A 24,716-nucleotide genomic window follows, 5' to 3' on the forward strand; every position below is an offset into this window, starting at 1 on the left:
CTCCTTGGCAATTTTCAGCCGCATGCCCTATTTCATTGAAAATAGCACAAACATCATAAATTTGGTTAGAGGTTTGAGTATTACCATCATCTACCGCATGGACTTGGGTTCGGGTAATGGCTGGTCGTGCTCTCCTTGAGGCTTGAGCTTTTCTTTTTGATGTAATTGCCATTTGCTCCAAAAACTCCCAATCGTCTTGCTCATAGTTCGTACCAAAAGTGCCACCGGTAAGAGACATTAAGTCGCGAGCATCTTCGGCACTCAACCCCTCATGGAAAGCGTTCATAAATTCCCAAAGTTCAATCCCATGGTGAGGGCAATTCTTGATCATCATGTTGAAACGCTCAAAGGCCTCATGAAACATCTCACCTTGCTGTTGTGAAAACTCCTCAACCCCTTCCTAGCATCATTGGTCTTTTGAGCGGTGTAAAATTCATCTAAAAATATTTGTTGCATCTCCGCCCATGTATAGATAGATGCTGAAGGTAGAGTGTAAAACCACTTCTTTGCCTTGTCTTCTAGAGAAAATTGGAATAATACCAATTTGACATCGTCGGCCGAAAATCCTTGACTCCCAAATGTGTTGCAAATCGAGTCATAAGCTTCCAAGTGAAAATAAGGTTCCTCCATTGCTAGACCCTTATACTTCGGCAAACTTTGCAATAAATTAATTCTCACTTCAAAGGTCCTCCCTTGATCATTGTGAGGAATAACTACCGGTGAAGGATTATGAGTGATTACCGGCCTAAAATGCGCTTCAATGCCTCTCGCATGTTCTCTAAGATGCCTTCTTGGCACACCCAACCGAACCCTTGGTCGAATAGGACCCATTGGCCTTTGCATAGGCCCTTGTGGTACATGTGGTTGAAATTGTTGTTGTGGCAACGGTTGGTGTTGAATTGGCCTTTGGAATTGTGGTTATACATTTTGTGGACGAACTTGTTGCAATGGTATAGGACGTTACACTTGTGGCCCTTGTGGCCTTGGCCGAATATGTTGTGGTATAATTTGTTGTTGTTGAAACCCACCAACATTTGGCATTCTTTGAGTTTGCCCTTGCACGTAAGTAAGTTCTCCTTGTTCCCCGTCACCCATATTTGCATATCCTTCTTTCTCATAACCCTCAAAATCTTCATATCTTTCTTCATATCCATCTCCTCCTATACCCGAAGATTGCCCAAATGGAAGAGTCGAATATTGAAAACCCGACTGGTTCGATGGTCTAAAAGTAGAAGTAGCATGGACAATGGTTGAGTTTGGTGCTATTGAATAGGTTGAAGATGATTGACCCGCACCCGGGAAGAAATGGGAAAATGGTGGAATTGTAGTAGAAGGGTTAAAGGTGAGTGTAGGTTCCTCTTGGGTGGTAATGGGTTGGGTGGTGTTGGTTGGTGTTGCATCATGAGGTGGAGTAGGTTCGGTACTGGTGTTAAGCATGGTAGTATTTGGTGAAGGTTGAGTGGATGTTGGTATAAAAGGTGGTATAAGTTCACCCGTAATGGGTGGTGGTGGCGGTGGATCCATGTATCTCAGTGGTGTAATTGGTGTAGTTGGTGTTGTTGGTGAACCGCTAAACTTGTTTTCTTTTAGCAAAATTCAGTTTCCTCTTAATGTTCGCTCAATTTCCGGATCAAACGCCAATGGTGATAGCTTGTGAGAGCTTCTAGTACGCATGCACCTGTAAATACCTGCACGCTAATTGTAACACCTTGAAAATTCGCGTCCTATAATGTATTGACACGTGTCATAAGCTAGAACGTGAGAAAGAATACTCTAGAGGGACTAAAGTTGACAAACATAGAAAGTACGTGAATTCAAGGGTTCAAGATGTCAACAAGGGATAAATATACTTTACAGTAACCCTACATGATGCTCATACCTTCAAACGAATAAATCATGGATCATACAGAGCTAAATGTGAAAGAAAGTGAGAGATTACAAACTACAGGGGTTAAATGTGTCAACATGTTTAAGTTATACCTCTGAGTGACCTTTTAGCAAATCCGAAGCTTTGTAACGGTGAATTATACTCACTAGAATGCATGATAAAAATTTCATAAAGTTTCGTTGTTATATGAGAAAGTTATGATCAAATTCGTATATGAGGGGTTAAAAGCGTCAACGTTGAAAATTATGACTTTTCGGGTAAACATAAAGTGACCAAGGACTTAACGTAATGGGTAAAATTCTTGGAGCCCTTGTAAGTAAATGTAAGGGGGTCATAGTGCAAGAAACACAGTTAAACTGACCTTTCGAAGAGCCAAGAGCCAACCTGCAATAAGTGAAAAGTTTGGAAATCAGATCAGAAGGCCCACGCGGGCCGCGTAAGCCTTGTCAAGGCCTTACGCGGGCCGCGTCAGACTCCCAGATACAGAAAAGTGAGACAGCAGCACTGTTCAGCCTTGTAACCGACTTTGAAAGATCTTTTCACCAGCATGGGCGACCCCTACATGCTTTTTAGACCCTAGTACACTTGTTGATGATCAGGGAGCAAGGGTAGACTTGTTTGGCAAAGATCTAAGGTGATTTAAACACTATAAAAGGCCCTTGTGTTGCCATTATGTTCACTCATTTCTTCTGCATTTCTGGAGCTTTTTGGAGTTCAAGAGCAGACCCTAAGCATCTCTGATCATGCAAAGGACTTCAGTAAGTATGCTTAACCTTTCTTAGTTGAGTTTTTACTTAGTTATAGCTTAGAAGTCAAACCGTCGTAATTAACGGTTGACTTAACGATTAATCATTAATGGTCCAGTGATTAGCCAAATCAAAGGTAGTTATAAGTTGGTAATCATGTAGGCTTTAAACCCTTAAAAGGGCACCCTCTGATTCCCATTCTAACCAGATCAAATGTCGGGTCAAAGTTGCTTAGAAAAAGTCAACAGAAGCTTAAATTGCAAATTTTCATGTAATTAACAATGTAGAAGATGTGTAATCTATTTTATCACTCATATAACTTGGTAATAAGTCTAAGAAATGGTCTAAGCTTGTTTGGTCCGACAATTTTCTGTTTGGACCCGGTTCGGAACCGAAAGTCGCAAAACTTTGACTTTTGCTTTGACTTCAGTTCTGACCCATTTTAGTAGAGTCTAGAAATGCCTTAGGACTTCCTTAGGACCAGGTTACATGATAGCATAACCCTTTGTGACTGGTTCATTGTTTGTCCGAGTCGTTTGCACCTTTCTGTTAAATGCTTAAATGTTGACCATAATGCCCTTTTTACCATAGAACGAGAATTTTGGAGATGTGAAAGGACAATAATCTTTGCTACTGATTTATAAACATGTCCCTAAAATTTCATGTCAGTTAGAGGTCTAGAATAGGACTTATCCTAAATAGCGCATTTAAGAAATATTTTGTTAATTAAACGGCGCACTTAGCATAAAGCCTATCTAAACCCAATTTCAACACCAAACCTTTTACACGCTCATGTGATATAATATTTTGGGATTTTTAAAGATTTTTAATTATTTTTAACCTGCTCATAACCTAAGGTTATGGCATTGATTCGGTAAATACCGATTACACCCTTTTCGGGCATAAAACGAGTTCTACATAGTATTTTGACACAAATCCAATTGCTACTGATTTTAAATAATAAATAAAGTATTTTGAACTATATAACCTGATCAAAAAACTCAGATTTCCTGTATAACCCGGAAATCGCTTTAAATGGCCTTTTAAGTGTAAATAAACGCATAATTTGAGTTTAAAACCATTTTGCCAAGTAAGGCTTATTGCCTACTGATATAACTTGCTAAAGAAAGTGGTTTTACTGATTACTTCAGACCCGAACATCAGAAGTATAAATAATCTCATTTATAATCTTTAAAATGACCAAAATACCCCTACGGGGCGTATTATGGGATTAAACTCGTTTTGGGCATAATGGGAGATATCCTATTGATATCACAACATATTTAAAGCATATTGACTTAGGAAACCTGTATAGGACTCTTACGGTTACCCGTTACGCTAATTACGCGTTCGGTTTGGTTTATGTAATTAGTTTACATAAATTAACCGAAACGGGTCAAACCTTATTGTTTTATCTCAAAATACAGAATGTGGTTGGATTACCCATATTCTACAAGTCTTCAAACTTGTCGAGTCTAAATCACATTCTATTCCAGTCATCGCTTTATCGTGCGTTCAAACCGTACCTTTCGTTAAAACTAACCGGTCTAAGTTAGGTTTAATTAAAGACCCGTTGGGATTCTAAAAGGTTATTATAAACCTTTGTTCCAGAATAGGAGACCCGGTAAAAGCTACAAGCACTTACTATTTGTGATTGATACTTGCAAAGGTAAATACTTTTAACTTAATTTCCCTTGTACGGGCTTGGGGTATGGTATATAAAATAACGCTTGGTCCAGCATTGAATCTTTAATCGAATAGAGATTAAATCATTGATATGCTTCGTTTCGAAATGTTTTGTTTGCTTAAAGCCTTTGGGGGGTTAATGACCATGTCCCGGATATCCTTGGCATCATCTTACGATATGGTCACGACCCGAGCACGGGGTGTAGGCGTACACCCGTCAGTGCATAAATGAATAAATAATGTGGTGTGTCTATTGATCTTTAACCCGCTCTACGGATCGGGCTACTGAACGCTCAAGAAACATGTAATTCATTTACAAGTATTATATTCAAATAATTATCCCAAGTTATAAAAGTTTGTGCCATGTGCATTCAAATCAATTTTATTAAACCTTTTTCAAAAGAGTCAGTTGAATGTATTTACCAGTGTAAACTGACGTATTTTCCCAAAAAGGTTAAGTGCAGGTACTACGCGAACTAGGTTGGCTTTCTCCTAGCGTCCACAATAAGTCTCGCAAGCTTGGATGTCAAAACTATTGAACAATGTTTCCTATTTATTTTGATCCCCCTGTGGATTACTTTCAACTGTTGTGATACTTGATATTACAATTTACATTCGGTTGAAATATATCTATCTTTTGCTTCTGCTGTGCTTATTTAATATTGTGTTGTTTGACTATAATGTTACCAACTACGTCACGATAATCCCCCACCGGGCCCACCGGTGAAACGTGTAAATATCGGGGTGTGACAGGTTGGTATCAGAGCCAACGTTGAGTGAATTAAACACTAACCTTGTGTGTTTAATCTCAATGACACAATTGCACATACTCGAGTCTAGACAAGAACTTAGGACGAATTCAAATTGTTGTTTTAGTTTGTCTTTTATTGTTTGTTATTTATTGCAATTGTTTAATCAGGAAATATGCCACCAAGATTCAAAAGAGGAGGAAGAGGCAAGGGGCAAATCACTACCCACAACGATCATGAGGCCGGGCCTTCTCACCTGCGAACTCCTTCCACTACAATGAGTGCCGAACCTCAGAGAAACAGGAGGAACCTTTTTGAGCCCTCTAGACGGTCTGTCTCACACAGTTCAACACCTTCTTACCGTCACTCTTTTGGGCCTCACTCGGAAAACGAGCCCGATAACCCTCAACCTTCATACATACCTCTCCAGCGTTCCGTTCCGTTTCGCACCGTTCCTTCGGTGACCCTACTCCTGTCTTTCAGGGCCGGTTTAACCCGGCAAACTTTATCCAAGAACCAGTGGGTTTTAACCTATTGGGACCGGAGGACCATTTCTCAGAAGACAATGCAATGGACATGGACGAGGACACGGATCCCGTCGAACCTGCAAGAGGTACCCCCAACATCCCATCGAGATCTCTGATGGATCATCCTTCCATGGAACACCTTATCAGGGTCCAGAGAGTTACCAAGCAAGGTTCAACCAGTGTGACTGGTACTTTACACCCTCTCACCATTTATTGCCTCATGAGAAACAGCAGCAGCAGGATCCCCGAGGATTCGCGTTTCGTGGCAGTTACGCCACCGCCTCCACCGCCACCAGTTCATCAAGCACTTCCTGATCCACCAAGGCGTAGGAGAACAGGCGCGCGGATGTCCGCTCGCGGAGGGGATTTTCGTTTTAGTACCCCTCGACACTCCAGTGGCAGTCATTATCCGACACTGCATGAAGACCCACAAATGGGTGGACCTTCTAACCCAGCTGCAGAGGTGAATTCTGCACCAGTTGCACCACCACCACCATTTGGTTACGATAACCTGATACCTACATACGCCGGTTCCACAACATATAACCCGTTTGAGCTGCCAGCTCACACACACTACAACTATATTGATGCCGACCCATACCTTGTAGCGGCGGCCAACTACAACGCCCTTCATCCTGAAGGACCATATGGAACTCCCTGGGGAATGGGATACCCAGCTCATGGGTATCAAACACCTGTTCGACCTCCAATTCAACAGCAGTCGTAGCCGCCACGTTTCTCCCCACCGGAGCAAGAAGAAATCCTCCACTGTTTAAACAGGGTGGAACGGGATTTTGAAGAAGAACGTAAGAACAACCGTGGATTCCTCAAGGGCCTGGCAAACCTGTTAAAAGGAAAGAAGAAGCGAGATCATTAATCTCTATATGTATTAATGTAATTACTATTTCAATCAAGTCCCTGCATGGACATTTATATGTGTATTTAGTCCCTGCGTGGACTTGTTTTTAGTCCCTGCGTGGACTTGTCTTTTAGTCCCTGCGTGGACCTATCTTTCAGTCCCTGTGAGGACATCTATCCTAGTATTGGTCCCTGCGTGGACTTGTTTTTCTAGTTTAACCTCTGTGTGTGTAACTCGTTTATTAAAGGACCCGTTTAGGGCAATGTGTAATCTTTTTAATATGTATTGGAATGCTAAGTTAATAAATTTCATTTTTGTCATTTTATGCATAAATATATGAAATAAATAATTCAAAATCATTCCTTTTAAAAATAATCTGCCTACCAAATATTAATTAAGAATCTTAACGGTATAACCTAGCCTTCGTGTCATTATAAGACCTGGCCAAGATGGTAACACCTGATTAAAAGATTCAAATCTCTGTTAACATCTGCAAACATGTTAACACTCTTGGCAGACGTGGTTCGTTAGAAATCACACGCGTCATTCTTATGTAAGGATCCTTCAGGAGATTCCTAAACCTAACTTAACGATTTATAAATCATGGGTTTAAATCATCGATTAAGATGATCATATGTTAGTAGTATAGTGCCTACGGGCCATACTCATTGTCATATAAGACAAGAGACAGTAGTAGTCTATGACTCCCTGTCAAGAAAAGGTAAAGAACTATGTTCAAACCTTCATGCCTTGATTCTCTGAAATCATGGCTTATAACTTAGAACGTCCCTGTGACTAGGCTTCTGTGCCACTATATTGTTTATAATTAGGATAAGTTATATTAAAATCCTAAATGAATGTGAGTAACAAATTAACCAAACATGGTCTATGTTTACCTTGGTTAATGAATTGCCCAAAAAGACAATTCCATAATAAACTCCCAAATAAATTTTTGCCAATATCTTATGTAACAGTTCAAGATACAATGGTTGATTCGGATGAAATAAATAGTCACCCAATGGAGAACCAGAATGATGCTCGGGTTAATATAGCGGGTGCTGAACTGCAAGCGTTAATTGACAATGTTGTTGCAAAAGCCTTGGATAGGCAGTATAGTGAGTCGAGCGGTACTCGGAGTAGGACCCTATCTGCACCGCATTCTAAGCCCAAGACTCATTCTGAGGCTCATAGCAAGCCTCCCTCCAAGAAAGATGAACCAAAGAAAGATGATGACGATCGTCACTCTTCAAACCATCATAGTGTCCCATCTCAAAGAATCATGCTGAATCAAGGACCCCGTGATAAGGGTTGCTCCTGCAAATACTTTGTTTCATGCAAGCCCCGGGATTTTACGGGGGAGAAAGGAGCAATAGACTGCATGACTTGGTTGGATGAGATGGACACAGTGGTTGATATCAGCGGGTGCGCTGAGAAGGATGTAGTAAAGTTTGTGTCTCAATCGTTCAAAGGTGAGGCCTTAGCCTGGTGGAGATCGTTGATTCAAGCTACTGGGAAGATTCCATTGTACAGTATGTCATGGGAACAATTTGTTGCCCTCATCCGAGAGAACTACTGCCCTCAGCATGAGGTAGAGAAGATTGAGTCGGATTTTCTGTCATTAGTAATGAAGAATCTGGATTGCCAAGCTTACCTTACGAGCTTTAATACAATGTCAAGGTTGGTTCCTTATCTGGTGACCCCGGAACCCAAAAGAATAGCTCGTTTCATCGGGGGTTTAGCCCCAGAGATAAAGGCAAGTGTAAAAGCCTCTCGGCCAGCTACTTTCAGGTCTGTAGCTGATATATCCTTATCCCTCACACTGGACGCGGTCAGGCGGAGATCGCTGACGAACGCGGATGCCGAGAAAAGGAAGCATGATGATAACAATTCACGTCGCTCAAATAAGAAGCACAGAGGAAACAATGACCACAGGAAGGGATTTAGTTCTAAGAAGGATGGGCATCAATCTGGGGATAAGCCCAAGTGTAAGACCTGTCAGAAATACCGTTTTCCCGCTGCACTAGTTTCCAAGGTCATCCGGGGTTTAGGGAATGTGACTCTTTCCTGGACAAGTCACAGTCCTTAAACTGTGTTTATGTTATGTTTAAGTTGTTTTGTTTGTTTGTGAAACAATGTTATGGTATTTTGGTTTTAAACTTAATCGAATGGATGATCTTGCATGTTTTTAATTCATATAGCTTTGTTATGGTTAAGCTATGGTATTAAGAAGTCACACCAAATTAACCACGCTTCCGCAAAGCCAGGGTGTGACAGCTTGGTATCAGAGCTCTGATCATAGCGAACTAGTATTCTTTCTCGAGTCTAGACTATGATCACTAGGGCTCTCACGAAAACATTTTTACTGTATACCACTTAAGTCCAGATCCAAAATGTTTTTACAAACACATGTTGAGCACATTTTATTATTTTTAGGCTCAGTCTTGGAGGCTGAGGCTCGGTCTTGGAGGCCGAGGCTCGATCTTAGAGATCGAGGTAGATGTTATTTATGTTAGGCTCAGTCTTGGAGGCTGAGGCTCGGTCTTGGAGGCCGAGGCTCGATCTTAGAGATCGAGGTAGATGGCTAGTAAGACTAGGAAGAGTAGGCTCAGTCATGAAGGCTGAGGCTCGGTCATGGAGGCCGAGGCTCGATCTAGGAGGTCGAGGTGGATGATAGAGCAGTCTTACAGACTGGGAAGAATTTGGCTAGTGGGACTAGGAATGTCAGTCTAGGAGACTGGGAGGCTAGTGGGACTAGGAGAATTATTTGATTGTTTATTGTTGACTAACCTGTTTATATGATTATATGATTGATTGTTATACGTATATGTGTTTGTGTTACAAACGTCATGCTTTCATCATGTACTAGAAAGATGGACACTACGAATCCCATGGCCATAGTATCATACGACATAGTTTCATCGGAGCACGAGGTGTACATTTCCGATACTACCGGCACAGACAATGACGACTTTCAGCCCTTTTGCGCTGCCTGAAGTCGTAGCAGAGCCTACTGATGGCCATTTTGTTGAGAATTTGCCACTCGCGGTGATCCCTGCTCCTATGCCCCTTGCCGCTTATCCTGTTGTTGATATGCCCCCCCCCCGACGTGGCCTCAGACGACGATGACGATCTACTAGAGGAGGACCCATTCGAGGGCGAGGCCCTATTGCTGCTGGTATTAACCTACTGCTTGCGGACGCTCCTGCAGGGGGAAACTCATGTCTATTCCCCTGTCTCAGACTCATTTGAGTTTCTGACATCCGCATTTTCGCATATACAGGGAGTGCAGCACCATTCACTCGACGTCGACCCTGATACGGCATCATCAGCTGCACCAGTTCCTGCACACAGCTTTGAGTTTGATCACGGTATTGAGGGTGATCCTGTTCTTCCACCTGGTTTTGATCCAGACCATGACCTTGAGTTCATACACTTAGACCAGCCTTGGAGGATCCTGTAACCCCCTGTGATGGTTGATCCAGCTGATTTTGAGATGGAGTTTGTTGATCCGGAGCCAGTTGTGGCCCCTGAGCCAGGCATTGCTCCTAACACCGCATTGGAGCATGACCCTGTTCATGCCAATGCACCTGCTGTTGCTCCTTGATTGATCATCTGCTTGGACGAGAGAAAATTTGGGGTAACTGTGCAAGACAATTTATTATTACGGGGGCCCACGTAATAACGACTTGTAGTGCACATAAATCCTGGTTGACTCTGCGGGTCAAGCTATGAAAACCAATGTAGCAGGAAATAACTCGAACACGAATGACCAAGGCGATGAAGCCTCGACTTCATTCTATTTCAAGCAACAAGCCAAATTGGCAAGCCTATGTGAAGGCTCAGAAAATTTATTTCCCCACCCATACATTGAGTATATTTATGTGTAAAATTGGGTGAGTACATGATGGCTTATAGTGCTATGTATCTCATAGACAATTGGAAAGTTGTCTAACCCACTTCATAGCATTTCGGCAGAAGAGAATGCCACCCAGGCGTGACACAAACACCAGTATGTTGCCAAGGATAGAAGCCGAGCTGCAAAAACGCAACTCACAGGCAATTGCACGACATGAAGCTCTCCGCTTTTAGCACAGCAATGGCACTACTGGAAATAATCCCCAACTGACCGCACCTATAAGTAGTTCCTGAACTGCAAGCCTTTGAACTTCGTCGAAACAGGAAGCGCCATTGCATTTGTTCGTCGTTCCGAAAAGATTGACTCCATTCTAAGAATGACTAACTGTTCGCCCCAACAGAGTGTTACCTTTACCTCGGAGTCATTTCTAGATGGCACACTCTCATGATAGGATCTTCGGATTCAGACCCTTGGTACAGATGATGCTTATGCACTGAGCTGGGACGAGCTCAAGGAAATGATGGAGGAGAAATGTGGTTCTAAGACTGGAATTCAGAAGCTTGAGATAGAGTCCTGGAGGACGAACCAGAGATTCCTGAACATGTCCAGCGATCGCACGACTTGCCTAGGGTCGTCCCCTACTAAGTCATTGATGTTACAGTTGGGTACCTGTAAACCTTACATTCTGGTCTCGACTTGTGGCAATGTAATCGCAGTGATCTATTGTTTATGTTCTATGACATGGGATGTTATGTGGCTGATTTATTTATAACATGACATGTTAAGTGCTGATATTGTTGAATACATACGTACATTTCACCTGCTACGACCTAACCTACGTGAAACATCTTTTAGAAGATGCCACCAAGACGCGAAATGCGCATGCCCACCTCAGAGGCGGAACTTCAAGAGATAATTGCTGCAGCTATATCACAGCACGAGGTCCTACGCTCCGAACCTAACAGAGGCACCTCAGAAAATAACGGTTGTTCCTACTGGCACTTCCTCAACTACAAGCCTCCGAAGTTCGACGGCACTGGGGGTGCCATAGCTTTTGTGAAATGGATTGAAAGTCTGGAATCCATCTTTCGAATGAGTGGTTGTACGCCAGAACAACAAGTCCCATACGTTTCTGAGTTGTTTCAAGATGGAGCTTAATTATGGTGGAATCTTCAGATTCGAATAATGGGCCTAACTACAGCATACGCGTTAACTTGGGATGAGTTGAAAGGAATAATGCGTAAGAAGTATTGCACCCAAACAGAAACACCGTGGTTGGGAGGTGAATTCCAGAGCCTGATAATGGAAGGTCCGAAAATGTTGGAATACATGCAAAGACTTCATGATTTGGCACGAGTAGTTCCGTACTTGGTGGAACCAGAATTGAGGAAACTAGGACATTTCATTTGGGAATTGGCACCTCAAGTCCTGAGCTTAATGACAGCATCTACGCCACCAACAACTATGGCTGCAAGTAAGATGGGCTTGGCACTCGTTACGGAAGCCATTAGACTAGAAAAACTTGCAAACCCTGATAGGGAGACTCAGGTAGAGTCGTCTGGAAAGAACAAAAGGAAGCTTACCGAAGATACCCGAACGAATAATGATGAACAAAGATCTATTCGAGGTTGTTTTGACTGCGGAGACAAAGGGTATTTCAAGAAAGATTGCCCTAACAACAGACAGGCCAATGATAAGATTTACTTAGAACCTAAATCAAGACGTGCTGGGTGCAAGTATCACCATGAATGTGGATGTCGGAAGCCTAGGTGCGGGAGAAAAGGGCACAACAAGGATGGTTGTAGGATGAAGAGTCCCAGACAAGGAGAAAACCGTAACAACGCCCAAGGTGGAAGCAAGAAAGGAAATGGCCGAGTGCTAGGATGCTTCCATTGTGGGGACATTGGACATCTTAAGAGGGAATGCCCGAAGTTGAAACAAGACCGTGAAAGAACACCCAGCATCGGAGTTTGTGAAGCATGCCAGGATCCAGGCGTGATTACTGGTACGTTCTTTAACAACCAAAACTTTTGCATCTATTTTGTTTGACACTGGTGCCGACTATAGCTTCGTGTCATTAGAATTTAAGAATATGCTTGGTTTAGCCGCTAGTAAGTTAGATACTCCGTACTCGATTAAATAGGCGAATGGGAAGTTAGTAGAAACTAATGAGGTGATTCGAGGTTGCGTAATCGAATTGGGAGAGCGTGAGTTCGCTCTAGATCTACTACCAGTCCAGTTGGGAAGCTTCGACGTGGTAGTAGGAATGGATTGGTTATCCAGTAACAAGGCAGAGATAGTTTGTCATGAGAAGGTCGTTCGTATCCCGACCGAAGATGGTGAGACCATTGTTGTTCATGGAGAGAAGCGTGAGACGCCGTTGAGGATTATCAGCTGCTTGAAAGCAAGAAAGTGTTTGCAGAAAGGATGTGTTGCTTTCCTGGCACACATTGTGGATAAGAAAGCTGAAGAACCAAAGATCGAAGACATCCCTGTCGTGAGGGAGTACCCAGAAGCCTTCCCAGAAGATTTGCCTGGCTTGCCGCCTCAAAGGCAAGTGGAATTTCGCATTGACTTAGTTCCAAGCGCCGCGCCTGTGGCTAAGGCACCCTACAGACTTGCTCCGTCTGAGATGCAAGAACTGTCGACACAACTTCAAGAGTTGTTAGACAAGGGATTTATCCGACCGAGCTTCTCGCCTTGGGGAGCTCCAGTACTATCTGTCAAGAAGAAGGACGGTAGTTTCCGTATGTGTACCGACTACCGGGAATTGAACAAGCTGACGGTCAAGAATAGGTATCCTCTGCCAAGGATTGATGATCTGTTTGACCAACTGCAAGGTTCAAGCTTTTACTCAAAGATCGATCTTCGATCTGAATACCATCAGTTAAGGATACAAGAGTAAAGTATCCCGAAGACAGCCTTCAGAACTCGTTATGGACACTACGAGTTCCTAGTTATGCCGTTTGGGTTAACAAACGCACCTGCAGTATTCATGGATTTGATGAATAGAGTCTGCAAGCCGTATTTGGACAAGTTCGTGATAGTGATTATCGACGACATTTTGATTTATTCAAAGACGAAGGCTGAGCGCGAGCAGCATCTTAGAGCTATTCTGGAGCTGCTAGAGAAGGAACAAGTTGTTTGCCAAGTTCTCTAAGTGTGAGTTTTGGCTGCGAGAAGTGCAATTTCTTGGACACGTGGTGATTGGAGATGGAATCCACGTGGATCCAACCAAGATCGAGGCGATCAAGGATTGGGAAACGCCAAAGACGCCAACCGAGATTCGGCAATTCTTGGGTTTGGCTGGCTATTACCGAAGGTTCATCGAGAACTTTTCAAAGATCGCTCAACCATTGACGCTCCTCACTCAGAAGGACAAGAAGTTTGATTGGGGAATCAAACAGGAAGAAGCGTTCCAGATATTGAAAAGTAAACTTTGCAACGCGCCAATCTTAGCCCTACCAGAGGGTACAGATGATTTTGTGGTATACTGCGACGCATCGCGTCAAGGATTGGGTTGTGTGTTGATGCAACGCCAAAAGGTTATTGCCTACGCGTCACGCCAACTGAAGGTACATGAAAAGAACTATACCACACATGATTTGGAACTAGGCGCAGTGGTTTTTGCATTAAAGATCTGGAGACACTACCTTTATGGTACGAAGTGCACAATCTTCACAGGTCACAATAGCCTCCAACACATATTCAACCAGAAGGAGTTGAATATGAGGCAAAGACGATGGGTAGAACTGTTGATTGACTACGACTGCGAGATTAAGTATCATCCAGGGAAGGCGAATGTGGTCGCCGATGCCCTAAGTCGAAAAGAGAGAATCAAGCCCATAAGGGTTAGGGCTTTGGAGATGATTATTCAGACCGATCTTTCCTTACGCATTCGTACAGCGCAGAAAGAAGCTCTCAAGGAAAGAAACCTTGAAGAAGAATATCTCCGTGGGATGGAGAAGTTATTGGTACCAAACAAGGAAGGAACGTTGTGTTTTGAGAAAAGGATTTGGGTTCCTTTGTTTGGAGGTTTAAGGAAGGTTATTTTCGATGAAGCTCACAAGTCGCAGTACTCTATCCATCCTGGAGCGGATAAGATGTACCAGGATCTTAAAGATTACTATTGGTGGCCTAGGATGAAAGGCGATGTTGCTATTTATGTGAGCAAATGTTTAACATGCGCCAAGGTTAAGGCGGAATACCAGAAGCCTTCGGGACTTCTGCAGCAACCAGAGATTCCCAAGTGGAAGTGGGAACAAATCTCTATGGATTTTATTACGAAGTTGCCAAGAACGCCAAGAGGCCATGACACTATTTGGGTAATAGTGGATCGCTTAACGAAGTCAGCACACTTCCTACCTATCCGAGAGAAGGATAATACGAGCAAACTGGCCGAAATTTACATGAGAGAGATTGTTACACGCCATGGAGTACCTCTCTCAATCATCTCCGATAGAGACGGAAGGTTCGTATCGAGGATATGACAATCCTTCCAGGAAGCTTTTGGCTCAAAGTTGAATCTGAGCACTGTTTTTCACCCGCAGACCGACGGCCAAAGCGAGCGGACGATACAGACGCTAGAAGATATGCTGAGAGCATGTGTGATGGATTTGGGCGGTAGCTGGGATAAACATTTGCCTTTGGTTGAGTTTTCATACAACAACAGCTACCACTCCAGTATTGGTGCCGCGCCATTCGAAGCTCTATACGGGCGCAAATGCAGATCACCGCTTTGTTGGTCTGACGCAGGTGATAGACAGTTGGTTGGTCCTGATGGGGTCCAGGAAACCACAGACAAAATTGCACAGATCCGAGATCGCATCAGTGCGGCTCGTGATCGACAGAAGGCTTACGCGGGTCGAAATAGGAAGCCTCTAGAGTTTGAGGTAGGTGATATGTTTTGTTGAAGGTATCACCCTGGAAGGGTGTGGCACGCTTTGGGAAGCGTGGAAAGTTGAATCCGCGATATATTGCTCCGTTCAAGATCTTGGAAAGAATTGGGCTAGTAGCATACAAGTTGGACCTACCTGCTGAACTGAATGGAGTTCACGATACATTCCATGTATCCAACCTGAAGAGGAGTCCAACTCAAGTCACCGTTGCCATTCCCACTGACGAGATTCATGTTGACGACACGCTCCATTTCGTTGAAGAACCTGTTGAGGTTACGGATTGGGAAAGTGAACAAGACCCGCCGGAGCAGTGTCAAACTCGTCAAAGTTTGTTGAAACGCCAAACATGGTCCTGAATTCACCTGGGAAAGTGAGGACCGAATGAAAGAGAAATACCCCCACTTATTTCCTAAGAACCCTGCTTCTACAAGCAGAACTTAAAATTTCGGGACGAAATTTCTTTAACGGGGGGAGAATGTGACAACCCTCACTAAACCAGGTATCCGTACTATTTAATTAATAATTAATTTCTGCTTAATTGCTGTGCTTAACTGAAATTGCTGATGAACTGCTACTTGATTTCTGATACTTGTATATTCCTGCATCATACTTTACATACTGTCACTACATTATTTACATGCTGAACCTTAGTGACAAACATGATGCACAAAAGCACAGTAGCACTTTGAACGGATAACCTATTGAACATGCTGATAAAGCCAGCATCAGGCAGACACTGCCTCTAAGGCCTGTATGAGCCAGAAATATTTTACTACACCCATAGTGAGTGTAGGGATACAAGGGTTGTAGAACTGCGTCTCTAGGAATAAGATATAATGACTGGATGTGCCTAAAACGTACTCTAAGCACGAAACACAGCACTTTTATTTACATACTAGCTTCTGGCTAACTAATAAAGTGCCAAAACATGAGGAAAATATTCCTGACACTTTGGGAAATAAGATGTGTCACTAAAAATGTTATTTACGACACTTAAAAGCTTATTTAAGCACTTTAACGGATTTCTATCCAACCGAACAACCGGACTATACCCGGAACATGAAAATATTGACAGTAACAATATTGATCTTTTTCTGAGCCAGTTAGGGTCCCTGAACACCCTAACACCCGCATTAGAGCACATCACACCACTAACCGAGTTAATCTCTAAACTAACTTGGTTTAACCTAACTATAACTTAACTTCTAGTTGAAATTGAACTAGCTTACCCCCCCCCCTAGGGCCGATCGGTCACATTGTGACCAAGCCATGTACCATTCTTGATTTTTAAATTCTATTATGTCCCATATCAAAGAGACAAGAGATCCCTTGGTCCATAGCCTAAAAGAATGTCTATAAAATCAAACAATTGCACATCATAATCCACACTCCACATTCACCAAAACTCTCTCTCTTTCCCTTGCCATAACCCACGGCCGAACACCCTCTTGAACACACCACCATTCTTCGATCTTGATCTCCACATTCCAAGCATATACAAGTGATAAGGGTTACATACAAGGAGCCTTGGAGCAAACGGAAGACAAAGGACCTCGTTATCTTGCTTTTATCCACCACTTCTTCGCATAGATTCTTCCCTAGCCTCGAGCTAGAGGTATAACACTTAAAACTCATACTCGAACTAATCTAAGGTGGTTAATAAGATTTGTAACGGTTAAAACTCGGAAACTTGCATTTTGAATCTTTAAAGTCTACTAAATACATGAATCTTGTTGGTTAAAAGCTTAATAATTGTGTAAAAGATGTAGTACTTGAAAGATGTGATTATTTAGGCCCGATCTACGTTGTGGTAGCTCGGATCACCATTTAACCCGGTTCGGTTAAGATCATGGATCTTGACATAAGCTTGTTTCGGACGGTACAAGGGTTAAAAGGTGAAACTCTACCACACGAGAAACATGAACTTGTGTAACAGTATCTTTACTTGTAAAATAGTGTTTAAAACTAGCGGATCTACGTATCTGCAAGTGGTATTTTCAAAGGACCAAGTGCCGAGTAAATCATGTTTTCTAAAAGTCGGATGACACACTAACAAGTATGATTTTTACAAACCACAAGTATATAAACACTTGTGAAATGAAAAGTTTCGACAAAATAACAATCTTTGTAAAAGATTACGGGAAGTTGTAAAGATGGATTTATTCTAAAAACGAGGCTTTTACAAGATTAAGTTACTTTATACAAAGATCCACAAAATATAACGGGATCTACACTATAGCTTTCGGAAAAACCACAAGTTCATGTGATTATGCGATTTACATACTTGTCGACTAGTTTGATGTGTCGGAAATTGATTGATTGATTAAAGAAGTGTTGAAATGATTGTGTAAAAGAAAATGATACGCTTGAAAGCGTGGCCACCTCCAGTTACAGGGGAAACTCTGGCGAAATTTTTCTAAAAACCTAACACTTAGAATTATTTACAAGTGTTAGAATTATTTTGATATGTTTTCAAAATATATTTCGCCATGACTTTATTTACAAATATTCGGAGGTGGGATTTTCACAAAACTAAACGTGATAAATATATATTTGGTAAATATAATTTTTCACAACACTGTTTATGATTATTTTGTGAAAATACACAAATATTATTTTTAGAGTAAAAATAATATTTACAAACATTGACGAATCCAAAATAATACGAACGCTTTCACGATAAACATATAAGTTACAACGGTAGTTATTATTACCACACGATTACTAAAACGTAACTTACGCATTATACGGAAATGATTATGAACAAATATTCTATCAACGTATTATTTTCGGGAAAAATTATGTGAAATGGAAATATAATATTTTTGAGAAAAATATTTATATTTGGAATTCGAAATAAGGATATATTAAGTGAGACTTAATATTATAAATTGAACGTACATGTATTAAATCCCCCATCCTTGGGAAGGAAATTAACTACCAAGTACATGCAAAATATAAACACGGAATAGTTGTCTTACTATTTCCCAAAAACCTAAACTATAAAGCTAAGGCACGGCCATCCGTCTAATAGAATTAGTACATGTAGGTCGTCGCACAGCTGACATTCGGAGTACTTGGTAGAGACGCACTGACTGTGAGTTCATGTCCCCCTTTTCTCTTAACTGTTTTCAGTTTTCTAAACTGCGGGGGTGAAATACATGTTACTTTGATTATGATTACTTTATACATGGTATGGTTAGCGTAAGGAGGGTTACTTCTTAGATCATGTGAATGGGTAGGCGGAAACTTGAGGTCATTAATCCTCAGGGTAGGACCGAGGGGCAGGAGCGATAGATCTATTTGGGTGTAGCGAGCCCAGTCCCAGGCCCAGCATAACGGACCTTGGGATGACTTTGTACCCGACGCATAAATCTGCTAGGTTTGAGCCTTCCTACTTGCATTTCACACATATCAATGGCCTTGCAAACCATTGGTGATCTCTTTTTCCTTAATTGCTACATACCAGGGTTTGATACAAACAAAGGTTTATTTACTCACTTTCGCATGAACTCGCTCAACATTATTGTTGATTTTTCAACTTACATGTATTTCAGGGAATTAAAGATCTGGCACGGTATGGCACGTTTTCCCGCTGCACTAGTTTCCAAGGTCATCCGGGGTTTAGGGAATGTGACTCTTTCCTGGACAAGTCACAGTCCTTAAACTGTGTTTATGTTATGTTTAAGTTGTTTTGTTTGTTTGTGAAACAATGTTTTGGTATTTTGGTTTTAAACTTAATCGAATGGATGATCTTGCATGTTTTTAATTCATATAGCTTTGTTATGGTTAAGCTATGGTATTAAGAAGTCACACCAAATTAACCACGCTTCCGCAAAGCCAGGGTGTGACAGTGGATCCCGCTAAGGTGGAAGCTGTCATGAATTGGCAAGAGCCTAAGACACCTACAGAAATTCGCAGCTTCTTGGGATTGGCAGGATATTACAGGCGTTTTATTGAAAATTTTTCAAGGATTGCTGCACCCCTAACTTTTTTACTAGAAAGAATACCAAGTTTAACTGGGGTCCTAAGCAGCAGGAGTCCTTTGATATCCTTAAGCAGAAGCTGAGCAACGCACCTGTGTTGACATTGCCTGATGGAATAGAAGAATTTATGGTATATTGTGATGCATCACACACCGGGATGGGATGTGTGCTTATGCAGAAAGGCAAGGTTATTGCCTATGCTTCACGTCAGTTAAAGGTACATGAAAAGAATAACACCACCCACGACTTGGAGTTGGGTGCCATTGTATTCGCACTGAAGCTTTGGAGACATTATTTATATGGTATCAAGTGTGTGATCTATTCTGATCACAAGAGCCTCCAGCATCTGTTTAACCAAAAGGAATTGAACATGAGGCAGCGACGATGGATGGAGACTTTGAATGATTGTGATTGTGAGATAAGATACCATCCTGGCAAGGCAAACGTAGTCGTCGATGCCTTGAGTCGAAAAGAACGGGTGAAGCCTATTAGAATCAATGCCAAGAGCATTGAGATAAAGAATAGTTTGAATGAAAGGTTGTTAGCTGCACAGAAAGAAGCTGTACTAGAAGCTAACTATCCTAATGAAAAGCTAGGAGTAACTGAAGAACAGTTATCCTATGGCAAGGACGGGATTCTAAGGTTAAATGGACGAATATGGGTTCCAGTTTATGGAGGACTTCGAGATGTTATTCTCCAGGAAGCCCACAGTTCCAAATACTCCGTTCATCCTGGAGCTGACAAGATGTACCAGGATTTGAAGGCAAACTTTTGGTGGATAGGCTTGAAGAAGTCTATAGCTACCTATGTAGCTAAATGTTTGACATGTGCGCAAGTCAAAGCTGAACATCAAAAGCCGTCAGGTTTACTGCAACAGCCTGAACTTCCCACATGGAAGTGGGAAATGGTGACAATGGATTTCATCACCAAGTTGCCAAAGACAAGGAAAGGAAATGATACGATATGGGTGATAGTTGACAGACTGACTAAGTCAGCACATTTCCTACCCATTAAGGAGACTTATAGCTCCGACATGCTAGCCCAATTGTACGTAGATAAGATCGTATCTCTACATGGCGTACCTGTGTCTATTATCTCTGACAGAGATACTAGATACACGTCACATTTTTGGAAAAGTTTCCAACAATCTTTGGGCACGCGCTTAAATTTCAGTACGGCTTACCATCCTCAGACGGACGGACAGAGTGAGCGTACAATCCAAACTTTGGAAGACATGCTTCGTGCATGTGTGATTGATTTAGGTGGTAGTTGGGATAACCACCTGCCATTGATCGAGTTCTCGTACAACAATAGCTACCATACCAGCATTAAAGCTGCGCCTTTTGAGGCCTTGTATGGTAGGAAGTGCAGAACGCCCGTTTGTTGGGCGGAAGTTGGAGATGTCCAACTGACAGGACCGGAAATAGTCTTTGAAACGACAGACAAGATTGTCCAGATTCATGACCGTTTGAAAGCTGCCCGGGATCGGCAGAAAAGCTACACAGATTTGAAGCGTAAACCTTTTAACTTCGAGGTAGGTGACAAGGTACTGCTTAAAGTATCACCCTGGAAGGGAATGATGCGATTTGGTAAGAAAGGCAAGTTAAGCCCGATGTACATTGGACCATTCGAGATCATAGAACGTGTCGGATCAGTTACCTATAAGTTAAACTTACCTGAAGAGCTCAGTGGAATTCACAATGTATTTCACATCTGCAATCTGAAGAAGTGTTTCGCTGACGAATCACTAGTCATACCACATACAGATGTGCACATAGAAGAGAGCTTGAAGTTTGTTGAAAACCCTGTGTCGATCGAGGATCGACAGGTCAAGAAGCTTCAAAGGAAGCATGTACCTATTGTAAAGGTAAAATGGGATGCCCGTAGAGGTCCAGAGTACACGTGGGAGGTAGAGTCCACAATGAAAGAAAAGTACCCTCATTTTTTTCAGTAAATCTCGAGGTCGAGATATCTTTTAAGGGGGTGAGGATGTAACACCTCGAAAATTCGCGTCCTATAATGTATTGACACGTGTCATAAGCTAGAACGTGAGAAAGAATACTCTAGAGGAACTAAAGTTGACAAACATAGAAAGTATGTGAATTCAAGGGTTCAAGATGTCAACAAGGGATAAATATACTTTACAGTAACCCTACATGATGCTCATACCTTCAAACGAATAAATCATGGATCATACGGAGCTAAATGTGAAAGAAAGTGAGAGATTACAAACTACAGGGGTTAAATGTGTCAACATGTTTAAGTTATACCTCTGAGTGACCTTTTAGCAAACCCGAAGCTTTGTAACGGTGAATTATACTCACTAGAATGCATGATAAAAATTTCATAAAGTTTCGTTGTTATATGAGAAAGTTATGATCAAATTCGTATATGAGGGGTTAAAAGCGTCAACGTTGAAAATTATGACTTTTCGGGTAAACATAAAGTGACCAAGGACTTAACGTAATGGGTAAAAGTCTTGGAGCCCTTGTAAGTAAATGTAAGGGGGTCATAGTGCAAGAAACAAAGTTAAACTGACTTTTCGAAGAGCCAAGAGCCAACCTGCAATAAGTGAAAAGTTTGGAAATCAGATCAGAAGGCCCACGCGGGCCGCGTAAGCCTTGTCAAGGCCTTATGCGGGCCGTGTCAGACTCCCAGATACAGAAAAGTGAGAAAGCAGCACTGTTCAGCCTTGTAACCGACTTTGAAAGATCTTTTCACCAGCATGGGCGACCCCTACATGCTTTTTAGACCCTAGGACACTTGTTGATGATCAGGGAGCAAGGGTAGACTTGTTTGGCAAAGATCTAAGGTGATTTAAACACTATAACAGGCCCTTGTGTTGCAACATTATGTTCACTCATTTCTTCTGCATTTCTGGAGCTTTTTGGAGTTCAAGAGCAGACCCTAAGCATCTCTAATCGTGCATAGGACTTCAGTAAGTATGCTTAACCTTTCTTAGTTGAGTTTTTACTTAGTTATAGCTTGGAAGTCAAACCGTCGTAATTAATGGTTGACTTAACGATTAATCATTAATGGTCCAGTGATTAGCCGAATCAAAGGTAGTTATAAGTTGGTAATCATGTGGGCTTTAAACCCTTAAAAGGGCACCCTCTGATTCCCATTCTAACCAGATCAAATGACGGGTCAAAGTTGCTTAGAAAAAGTCAACAGAAGCTTAAATTGCAAATTTTCATGTAATTAACAATGTAGAAGATGTGTAATCTATTTTATCACTCATATAACTTGGTAATAAGCCTAAGAAATGGTCTAAGCTTGTTTGGTCTGACAATTTTTTGTTTAGACCCGGTTCGGAACCGAAAGTCGCAAAACTTTGACTTTTGCTTTGACTTTAGTTCTGACCCATTTTAGTAGAGTCTAGAAATGCCTTAGGACTTCCTTAGGACCAGGTTACATGATAGCATAACCCTCTGTGACTGGTTCATTGTTTGTCCGAGTCGTTTGCACCTTTCCGTTAAATGCTTAAATGTTGACCATAATGCCCTTTTACCATAGAACGAGAATTTTCGAGATGTGAAAGGACAATAATCTTTGCTACTGATTTATAAACATGTCCCTAAAATTTCATGTCAGTTAGAGGTCTAGAATAGGAGTTATGCTAAATAGCGCATTTAAGAAATCTTTTGTTAATTAAACGGTGCACTTAGCATAAAGCCTATCTAAACCCAATTTCAACACCAAACCTTTTACACGCTGATGTGATATAATATTTTGAGATTTTTAAAGATTTTTAATTATTTTTAACATGCTCATAACCTATGGTTATGGCATTGATTCGGTAAATACCGATTATACCCTTTTCGGGCATAAAACGAGTTCTACATAATATTTTGACATAAATCCAATTGCTACTGATTTTAAATAATAAATAAAGTATTTTGAACTATATAACCTGATCAGAAAACTCAGATTTCCTGTATAACCCGGAAATCGCTTTAAATGGCCTTTTAAGTGTAAATAAACGCATAATTTGAGTTTAAAACCATTTTGCCAAGTAAGGCTTATTGCCTACAGATATAACTTGCTAAAGAAAGTGGTTTTACTGATTACTTCAGACCCGAACATCAGAAGTATAAATAATCTCATTTATAATCTTTAAAATGACCAAAATACCCCTACGGGGCGTATTATGGGGTTAAACTCGTTTTGGGCATAATGGGAGATATTCTATTGATATCACAACATATTTAAAGCATATTGACTTAGGATACCTGTATAGGACTCTTACGGTTACCCGTCACGCTAATTACGCGTACAGTTTGGTTTATGTAATTAGTTTACATAAGTTAGCCGAAACGGGTCAAACCTTGTCGTTTGTATCTCAAAATCCAGAAGGTGGTTGGATTACCCATATTATACAAGTCTTCAAACTTGTCAGAATCACATTCTATTCCGGTCATCGCTTTATCGTGCGTTCGAACCGTACTTTTCGTTAAAACTAACCGGTCTAATTTAGGTTTAATTAAAGACCCGTTGGGATTCTAAAAGGTTATTATAAACCTTTGTTCCAGAATAGGAGACCCGGTAAAAGCTACACGCACTTGCTATTTGTGATTGATATTTGCAAAGGTAAATACTTTTAACTTAATTTCCCTTATACGGGCTTGGGGTACGGTATATAAAATACCGCTTGGTCCAACATTGAATCTTTAATCGAATAGAGATTAAATCATTGATATGCTTCGTTTCGAAATGCTTTGTTTGCTTAAAACCTTTGGGGGGTTAATGACCATGTCCCGGATATCCTTGGCATCATCTTACGAGATGGCCACGACCCGAGCATGGGGTGTAGGCGTACACCCGTCGGTGCATAAATGAATAAATAATGTGGTGTGTCTATTGATCTTTAACCCGCTCTATGGATCGGGCTACTGAACGCTCAAGAAACATGTAATTCGTTTACAAGTATTATATTCAAATAATTATCCCAAGTTATAAAAGTTTGTGCCATGTGCATTCAAATCAATTTTATTAAACCCTTTTCAAAAGAGTCAGTTGAATGTATTTACCAGTGTAAACTGACGTATTTTCCCAAAAAGGTTAAGTGTAGGTACTACGCGAACTAGGCTAGCTTTCTCCTACCGTCCACAATAAGTCTCGCAAGCTTGGATGTCAAAATTGTTGAACAATGTTTCCTATTTATTTTGATACCCCTGTGGATTACTTTCAACTGTTGTGATACTTGATATTACAACATTCGGTTGAAATATATCTATCTTTTGCTTCCGCTGTGCTAATTTAATATTGTGTTGTTTGACTATAATGTTACCAACTACGTCACGATAATCCCCCACCGGGCCCACCGGTGAAACGTGTAAATATCAGGGTGTGACACTAATGTCGCCACCCCCGATCCCTAGTCCCCAGGAACGGGCGGCCGCGAGCCAGTTTCGGTGGTATCATGTTATTGTATAATTTGGCAGCGGAAATTTTCATCAGGACCGTAGTTAGGAAATATTTTATCAGAGTAAACCACCACATTTTATAATATTAAACACAT

The 24,716-nt window shown here is 41.5% G+C and overlaps 1 non-coding gene across 1 annotated transcript; it reads left to right on the forward strand.

Moving 5' to 3' along the window:
• The first annotated feature begins 302 nt into the window (after nucleotides 1-302).
• On the forward strand, nucleotides 303-407 carry LOC118492868. Its single transcript, XR_004894869.1, has one exon. It is a non-coding gene; the product is annotated as a small nucleolar RNA R71 (small nucleolar RNA).
• The last annotated feature ends 24,309 nt before the right edge of the window (nucleotides 408-24,716 follow it).

This window comes from Helianthus annuus, chromosome 5 (assembly GCF_002127325.2).
Source record: "Helianthus annuus cultivar XRQ/B chromosome 5, HanXRQr2.0-SUNRISE, whole genome shotgun sequence".
Classification (NCBI taxonomy): domain Eukaryota; kingdom Viridiplantae; phylum Streptophyta; class Magnoliopsida; order Asterales; family Asteraceae; genus Helianthus; species Helianthus annuus.